At 48.5% G+C, this 8,889-nt stretch overlaps 1 long non-coding RNA gene across 1 annotated transcript; it reads left to right on the top strand.

Annotated features, from left to right (window-relative positions):
- The first annotated feature begins 6,780 nt into the window (after window positions 1-6,780).
- LOC117073553 lies at window positions 6,781-7,485 on the top strand. Its single transcript, XR_004433272.1, has 2 exons — window positions 6,781-6,885; window positions 7,075-7,485. It is a non-coding gene; the product is annotated as an uncharacterized LOC117073553 (long non-coding RNA).
- The last annotated feature ends 1,404 nt before the right edge of the window (window positions 7,486-8,889 follow it).

Raw genomic sequence — 8,889 nt, 5'->3', positions numbered from 1 at the left:
AGGTGGTCCCTCATGAATTGTTTAGCACCATACCTTCCGTGGTGTTCTTGTGATAGTGAGAGCTCTCACAAGATCTAGTTGTTTAAAAGTGTGTATGCTGCGTACGGTGGCTCACGTATGTAATCTCAGCACTTTGGGAGGCTGAGGCAGGCAGATAATAAGGTCAGGAGATCGAGACCATCCTGGCTAACATGGTGCACCCCATCTCTACTAAAAATACAAAAATTAGCCAGGCATCATGGCATGCGCCTGTATTCCCAACTACTTGGGGGACTAAGTCAGGAGAATCGCTTGAAGCTAGGAGGTGAAGGCTGCAGTGAGCTGAGATCACACCATTGCCTGGGCGACAGAGTGAGACTCCGTCTCAAAAAAAAAGGGTGTAGCACCTCTCCCCTCTCTCTCTTGTTCCTGTTCCAGTCAAGTAAGGTGTGCCTGCCTGCTTCCTCTTCCCCTTCCACCATGATTTTAAGCTCCCTAAGGCCAGCAATGTGAGCATAGACTAATGTACCTTGTTCTATGAAAGGGCTGTTTCTGCAAAGGGATCCCCAACACAGAAGGAGTCAGGAAACCAAAGAATGAGACAGACAAATACAGTTTGTCAGTAAAAGGTAATTTATTGGGGGGAATTTGTGGACAGAAACATGGTCTTGAGTGGTGGCAAGACAGGTAATTCTCCAGGCTGTTACCCCCAAGATTTCGGGCTTACTTAGTATAGGAAAAGGGTAAATATGCACTATAGGAATGTGCAGGACATTTAAGTTCAGCCTTCCAGAAAGAGAATGAGGTGCACATCGTAGCCTATAGTTTGTGTGATGACATATAGGTTGCCTTGACCTAAGGAGAAGATTTACCGTAAGTATGTACTCTTACACAAGAAATAGTAGATCAAGTAGATATCTTACAGGCATTCATTCCCAGAACTGGAGTTAATTCAGTCAACATGGTGGATTCGCATCCAAGATGGAACTGCTTTAGCTTCCACTGAGCTCCCTTCTCAGACTCATGGAGCCCTTAGGGTTTACAGGACCAGCATAGAAATTCTCATCCAGGCAGTTTGATCCTTTTGGTTCTCAAAAGGCAATTGAATGTACACATCTGCTTATTACTCTCAAATAATTTCTTCTTTCACCTTATTATTTCTCAAATCTTTCCTTCTTTTCCCTCTCCATAGAAAAAGTTCCAGAAAATTTAAAAATCTTTTCAGAAAAGACAGTACACTGAGCAGGATTTGCACATCAAGAAAAAGTAGAGACAGGAGATGGGAGTCAAGTGTTTGGAGCGGTGGTAGAGAAAAGATTAGGCTGGAAGGGGTACTGGGCCAGGTGTGGGAGTGTGCAGATCTGTGTGTGTGTGTGTGTGTTTGTGTGTGTGTGTGTTTGGTGTATAACATTCTCACTGAAGGTTTACTTGAAAAACTCCAGCTCTGTCTAGCCTGGATTAACAGAATGATATGTGTTTGCCCATGGGCAGGTTGGGGGCTTGCGGGCAGGAGACCCCGGAATGGGATGCGGTGTTGGCAGCTGGGCTGTGGGCAGGCAAGATGAGCTGCAGAAGGAGCAGGGCTCTGGTTCCCATGCTCGTCCATCCTGCTGGCATGGAGCTTCCTCCAGGCTGTGGGGTGGGTGTGGTAGGTGGGGCCTTCCTTCCTTCCCCAGACTAGTCCAGCAATTCCCCAGGAAGCCAGGCCTCTGCTACTGCTTCTTTCTGCACCTCTACAGGGGGAGTCACCCTGTCTGCACCAAGTATGGGGACAGCAGAGGAATCTCATAGGCCAGGTGGGTCTCAATTGGTAAACAGGGGGTGAACATATGTGTGTTTGCCGTGGCTCCCCACTCTGTCCTTTGCAGACATTGCTAATCAGTCACAGTCACAGGATCCTCACCCCAGTGCCCAGTGAGCACTACCAAAAGCTCCACATGGTTTATAAGCATCTGGAGACTCTTGCATTCCCTGTGGATCCTTCCTGACCAGATCTCAGAACCTTCCCTGGAAATGAGGAAGTGGCATGTCACCGCCCAGTACCTTAGGAAGACCCTGCCCTGTCAGTCAGAGATGGCATCTTGGGTGGCTACTCCCTGAGTGGAGGAAGAGAGGGTTCTGTGCAGGGAGCTTCCTTGGTGGATCATGGGGTAAGTGATGCCTTTGGCACAAAGCCTGGTGTGTGGAGCAGAAATTTCAGTGGGGCTGAGACAAGCAGGTGCTGCTCAACCAGGCCTCCAAATATATCTTGTCCCCCTCCCACCATAGCTGAGCCTGGATGGGAATGTGGATACTCATAGACTCCAGAGGATGGGACCCTGGTCAGTGGTGGTGTTGGGGTGTGGGGTGAAGGCAGCTGGGACAGGGCCTCCGGGTATGGGAGGAGCCAGCCTTTCTTGTGAGGGCCTGGGCAAGTCGCTGCCCTCTTTGGGCCTCTGTTTCCTCATCTGGCAGATGTGCAAATGATGAGCCAGTTGTGCAGGCCCCACAGGGTCATGATGGGGTTCGAGGAGGATGGGAATTTGAGGGCACTTGTGCCTGGTTCTTCCCACAAAGGATGATGGTGACAGCAATGCTGAGAACCACATGCAACCGAGTCCTCAGGAGGCCCTGTGAGGATGATGTGGTTCCCATCACACTTCTCTGACAAGAGGGAATTATGATGTTCAGACTCAGGAGAAATATGAGGTTTGTTTCAAGTCCATGGAGCACCACAGTCCTTTTGAGAGGTGAGAGCCTAGCACATTGGCCTAGCAGATTGACAGAGCGTGGGCAGAGACTCTGTCTTGTGGTCAGTGTCAGACAGCCTGTGGCCATGGCTCCCTGGTCAGCAGCAGGCCTTGTTGAATGGGAGCCCTGGGCAGGCACTGGGAGGGAGGCCTGAGGTGTGGCTCTTAGAACCTCACAGCTGCTGCTCTGTCCTATAGCTACAACCTGTCCTGCTGCTGAGCCCCATCCCTGTAGGCCAGCCATGACCTCAAGGACAAGAAGACCAGGCCATGAAGAATCTCAGGCCCACTGAGTGCCCAGGTGGCAGGGGCAGAGTGCCTCAGGGCTCAGTGAAGTTTGGGCTGAGCGTGTGCTCTGGGAGTCAGACAGCTGCACAGGGCTCCCAGCTCCACCGTGACCAGCCCTGTGACTGGGGTAGGGGACTTACTGCTGTGGTACTTGAGCATCATTGTCATAAACTTAATGTGTCTGTCCAATCCTTTTCTCTTTTTATCTCTCTTCCTCTATAATCACCATATACTACTGATCTCTGTTAGTGATTGTGTTCAAATGAATAAACATATGTTATATAGTGTGTATTATACGTTCTCATGATTTCTTCACTATACTGTGTGACTCCACTCATATGAGGTACTTGGAGTAGTTAAGTCTACAGAAACACAAAGTAGAAGAGTGGTTCCTGGGGCTACAGGAAGGTAGGTGAGGTGTTTAATGGGTACAGAGTTTTAGTTTTGCAAGATGAAAAACACCCCCTATAAATGTGGAGGATGCTCATAAAGCCGTGTGAATGTGCTTAATTCCTTTGACCTGCACTCTTAAAAATTGTTAAAATGAAAAAAAAAAATTCTTGGCCAGGCACAGTAGCTCAAGCCTGTAATCCCAACACTTAAGGAGGCGGAGGTGGACAGATCACCTGAGGTCAGGAGTTCAAGACCAGCCTGGCCAACATGGTGAAGCCCGGTCTCTAGTAAAGATATAAAAATTAGCCAGGTGTGGCGGTGCATGCCTCTAATCCCAGCTACTTGGGAGGCTGAGGCAGAAGAATTGCTTGAACCCAGGAGGTGGAGGTTGCAGTGAACAAACATTGTACCACCGCACTCCAGCCTGAGAAACAGAGCAAGACTCTGTCTCAAAAAAAGAAACAAAAATCCCAGCAACAACAAAAATACCAGACTATAGCTATCTGCAACAGCATGAATGAATATCACAAATATAATGTATAAAAGTAAGTCGATGTAAAAGTATACATACTATATAATTTTATTTATACAAAATTCAATAAACAGACAAAACTGAGGTCCTGGTTTTCAGTAATACTGGAGTAGCTTGTTCAATTAACACAGATTATAATGATGACACCCGAATAATATATTATGTATATATATATATATATTTAATGGAGTCTCACTCTGTCACACAGGCAGGAATGCAGTGGTACAATCTCAGCTCACTGCAATCTCCACCTCCTGGGTTCAAGCAAGTCTCCTGCCTCAGCCTCCCAAGTAGCTGGGACTACAGGCGCATGCCACTATGCCCAGCTAATTTTTGTATTTTTAGTAGAGATGGGGTTTCACCATGTAGGCCAGTCTGGTCTTGAACTCCTGACCTCATGGTCTGTCCACCTCGGCCCCCCAAAGTACTGGGATTACAGACATGAGCCACTGCACCCAGCCTATATTATATATTGTCATAGAAACACATCTATATAATACAAATATGACCTATGTGTGAATAAGAACTCAATGAGGATTTCAGCTGTGCCCACTGTAGGGGAGATAGGTATTGAAGTTTGAATCCAGCCCAATTAAAACCATTTGTAAACAGTAACATCGCTCTTCAAAGCTATACAACAGAATTGAGAGTCTCTATAATGATTCTTTACAGTATACAACTTTAAAATTCATTGAGACGTGTGAGGAAGCATGAAAATGTAATCCATATACAATTTAAAAAGTAGGCAGTAGATGTGATCCTAAGATATTCAAGGTGTTCTAATTCAGCACTTTTAAAGGCAGTTATTATAAATCTGTTAATGGGAGTAAAGGAAAATATTTTAAGAGATGTGGAACCTAAGCAAAGAAATGAAAATTATGAAACAATAAGAAGATAAGGAAATTTAAAAAATACTTTTGAGCTTATTCAAAGATTAGAAACAGAAGACAGAGCAATAGAAATTGCCCGTTCTGAATAAAAGAGTGAAAAAACTTAAAGAAAATGAAGAGTCTTAGAGACCTGTGGAGTGATTGAGTCCAAGTTGGAGAGGGGACAAAAAAGGTAAATGAGGTACAAAAATAAATCACCAACTAATAGCTAAAAACTTCCAAAGATTGGCCAAATGCCCCAGTTTTTATACCCAACATGTCAACAAATCTCTCCAAAAAATGTAAATAAAACCATACCAAGGCCATATTGTGATTTAGGAGACTGGCAGGACAGAGCTTTCTATTGACTTGCTGTGATTTCTAATTTTAACTACTTAGAAGAATGAAAAATAGGTTCTCCTTAAAGTTTCTTTTCTTTCTTGGGGGAAAAAAAAGCACAGATGACTGACAGGTATTAAAGGCAGATGACGGCCGGGCGCGGTGGCTCACGCCTGTAATCCCAGCACTTCGGGAGGCCGAGGCAGGTGGATCACGAGGTCAGGAGATCGAGACCATCCTGGCTAACACGGTGAAACCCATGTCTACTGAAAATACAAAAAATTAGCTGGGCCTGGTGGTGGGCGCCTGTAGTCCCAGCTACTTGGGAGGCTGAGGCAGGAGAATGGTGTGAACCCGGGAGGTAGAGCTTGCAGTGAGCCGAGATCGCCCACTGCATTCCAGCCTGGGCGACAGAGCCAGACTCCGTCTCAAAAAAAAGAAAAAAAAAGCAGATGGCTTTCCAGCCTTCTCTTAAATTTCCAGTGTCTTATGTTGGAAATTATTTGGATTTGTTTCTTCCAAATCCTGCAGTAATATTGATGCTCCAGAAAGGCGTCCCACGGAGATTTTTGCTCTTGTGCATCCGTCCTGCATGGAGCTGAGGTTGTGCCTCCTGTAGTTTCATTAGCGTGTAGTTGTGGGGAACTTTGAGTTAATCTGGAAAACTAAATGTTAAAATTGATTCAGGGCGTGGTGGCTCACGCCTGTAATCCTAGCACTTTGGGAGGCCGAGGTGGACGGATCACTTGAGATCAGGAGTTCGAGAACAGACTGGCAAACATGGCAAAACCCCATCTGTACTAAAAACACAAAAATTAGACCGGTGTGGTGGCGGGTGCCTGTAATTTCAGCTACTGGGAAGGCTGAGGCAGGAGAATCACTCGAACACGGAAGGCAGAGGTTGCAGTGAACCCGGATCCAGTCACTGCACTACAACCTGGGCTACAGAGCGAGACTCCATCTCAAAGAAAGAAAAAGAAAAATGAATTCAAAGGATTATCACTGTTAAGTTTCACCATCAAATTACTAAACGTGGTTCCAAAGGAATATTTAAAAAGTGAAATTAAGTGTTTCCAAGAAAGCCTATTTACAGCAGAAACACAACACTGTTCATGACCTCACCACACAAACTTCCCTCATGTGTTGGGAGGGACCAAGGGGCTCTCTGGTCCTGCCCCTGCGTTAATTACCTCCAGGAGGTCCACACTAGGACCCCAAGGCCTGGGAACCAGCCTGGATCAGGGACAGAGAAGTGGTGAATGTGGCTTCAAGGGGCACTCCTGGGGTGCATAGGAAGATTTGTGACAGCCCAGAGGATAGAGGAAGTAGTGACTTTGAAAAGGCAAGTGTCAGGTTATCAGGGACCATGTATCTCCATTTCTGGCAGTGAACTGACGGTTTCAGACACTCACGAGAAAGCGTCCCACGTGGAACGCCAAGAAGTCGGAGAACTGTCAGACGTCTGGACATTAGCCACATTCCTAAGCAGGGACTACGCTCTGCACGTTCGAAGGGGCGTGTCAAGGGCGGGGCCAGGAGGAGGGGCAGTGCCGAAGGAGAGACGGTGCCGACGGAAGGGGCGGGGCGAGGAGAAGGGGCAGAGCCGAGGGAAGAGGCAGGCGAGTTCAGCTCCAGGAGGAGGAGCGTTACTATGGGAACCCTGACGGGTTTGTGAGCAGCTCTCGGTCCCCTGCTGCTCTGTGAGAAATCAAACTTCTGGCACTGACGAAGCATGAAGCCAGCATCTTAGGGGGAGGTAGTGACATAATTATAAGATCCCATCAGCCGCCCTGGTCCCGCTGTCGCCTGGCAGGCAGGAGAGGTTTGGGAACAACCAGGCTCCCCTTGGCATGGCAGAACTGCTCCGGACACAGGGAGGTGTGGATTGGTGAGGGGGAGCTACGCCTGGCATACTTTGATTAAGCTTCCAGTATTTTCATCCCAGGGCGACCGGATTACAATCCCAGTCAGCATGAACAGGAGGCGGAGCGCAGTCCTGAAGGCGAAGTCTGGCTGTGCAGGCCTTGCCGTGCATGCTGAGACCTGTATGTAGTCTTTTCACTGCTCCCGCCCTTTGTTTCAAGAGCTTCGGGACTACAATCCTAGCATGCCCCAGGCTTGGGAGCCGGGCGAAGTTCTCCGGAGGAGGAGCGAAGCGGCGCGCGCCTGGCCAGGCAGGCTGGAAACGGTAGCTCTTAACGGTTCCCTGCCCGTTGGTGGAAAGGCGGCTGGACTAGAATCCCAGGAGGGGACATGGCGAGGAGGCGGGCGGCCCAGGAGGGTTGGGCAGGGCAGTGTGGACCTCGCCTCTTCCATAGCGATGCTGGCTACCGATCGCGGGCACCTCCTTGCCAAGGGAAGTGAGTCCGGTAGGGGACAGGAGGGGCAGGTCCAGTGAGGAGGGCGTGACGCCGCGAAGTGCACCTCGCCTTTGTCAGACTTGGACGGGTGTGGTCCTCACCCCACTTCCTGCTGCTCGGCTGAGTTCCTTCTCCCACCTGCACCCAGGGTCTTTCCTGGGCATCGCGCCTCCTCCAGCCCAGGGAGCCTCCTGCTTTCCTAAGCTGCTGTGGGAACTGGCCTGAGGTTCAGGCGCTGTTCATTGTGCCGCTGCCCTCTTTTCTCTCCAGCCAGAGCGCAGTGCAGCCACTATGGGGAGAAATCCACCGCCTGACCCGCAGTGCACAAGTTAAAAGCTTTGCAGGGTTTGATATGGACTGTGGCTTCGTGAAAATGTCACCCTCACTAGCGTCTTTTTTGCGAATGTTGAGGCGGCAGAAAGGGTCATTATTGGTTTACCCAGGAGGTGCTAAAATCCGAGGAGAAAATTTCACTTCCCAGGCGTGTGTCTCGGGTGCGCCATTTTTCACCAACCCATTTGGTGCAAAGTCCCCCAAATGGCTACCTAAAGATGGAGATGGTTTAGGTGTTTTCATTGGCACATCATCGGCCTCATCTCAACTGAGGCCTGACTGGGGCAGTGTCTCAAAGACACAGATGGCAACCTGATCTTCAAGAACAGGTAGTGTTCCAGCTTTGTGAGAGTGACTTTCAAGGTGTGGACCACTTGGGGAGTCTTTGAAACTCCTCAGGCTTCACATCTTTGCTTTGAATGGAAAGCTGATCACCCCTAGAACTCACAGAGGTAACTTTACTCTCTCGGGCTGATCTGTTGAATTTTTCTGTCTAACGGAAACTTCTGGAAGCACTTCTAGTTTCGTGTAGCTTCCTAATAATTGATGTCCCTAAATTCCATATGTCCTCAGGGACAGTTGGTTTGATTCTGGAAGGGCGACAGCTTTTATGCCTTTATGTCTAATCCGTAAAAACTAAGGTGTTGGCCGGGCGCGGTGGCTCAAGCCTGTAATCCCAGCACTTTGGGAGGCCGAGACGGGCGGATCACGAGGTCAGGAGATCGAGACCATCCTGGCTAACACGGTGAAACCCCGTCTCTACTAAAAACTACAAAAAAAAAAAAAAACTAGCCGGGCGACGTGGCGGCGCCTGTAGTCCCAGCTACCCGGGAGGCTGAGACAGGAGAATGGCGTGAACCCGGGAGGCGGAGCTTGCAGTGAGCTGAGATCCGCCACAGCACTCCAGCCTGGGTGACAGAGCGAGACTCCGTCTCAAAAAAAAAAAAAAAAAAAAAAAACTAAGGTGTTAATCTACATGAAAATAAGGCATTGTTCATATTACACATTCCAACAGGCTTCATTTGTGATTCCTGAATGAGGGTTACTATAAATAAAAACCCCTAAAA

This window comes from Trachypithecus francoisi, unplaced genomic scaffold (genome assembly GCF_009764315.1).
Source record: "Trachypithecus francoisi isolate TF-2019V2 unplaced genomic scaffold, Tfra_2.0 Lachesis_group4, whole genome shotgun sequence".
Classification (NCBI taxonomy): domain Eukaryota; kingdom Metazoa; phylum Chordata; class Mammalia; order Primates; family Cercopithecidae; genus Trachypithecus; species Trachypithecus francoisi.
This window is presented reverse-complemented; position numbering and strand designations above follow the sequence as displayed.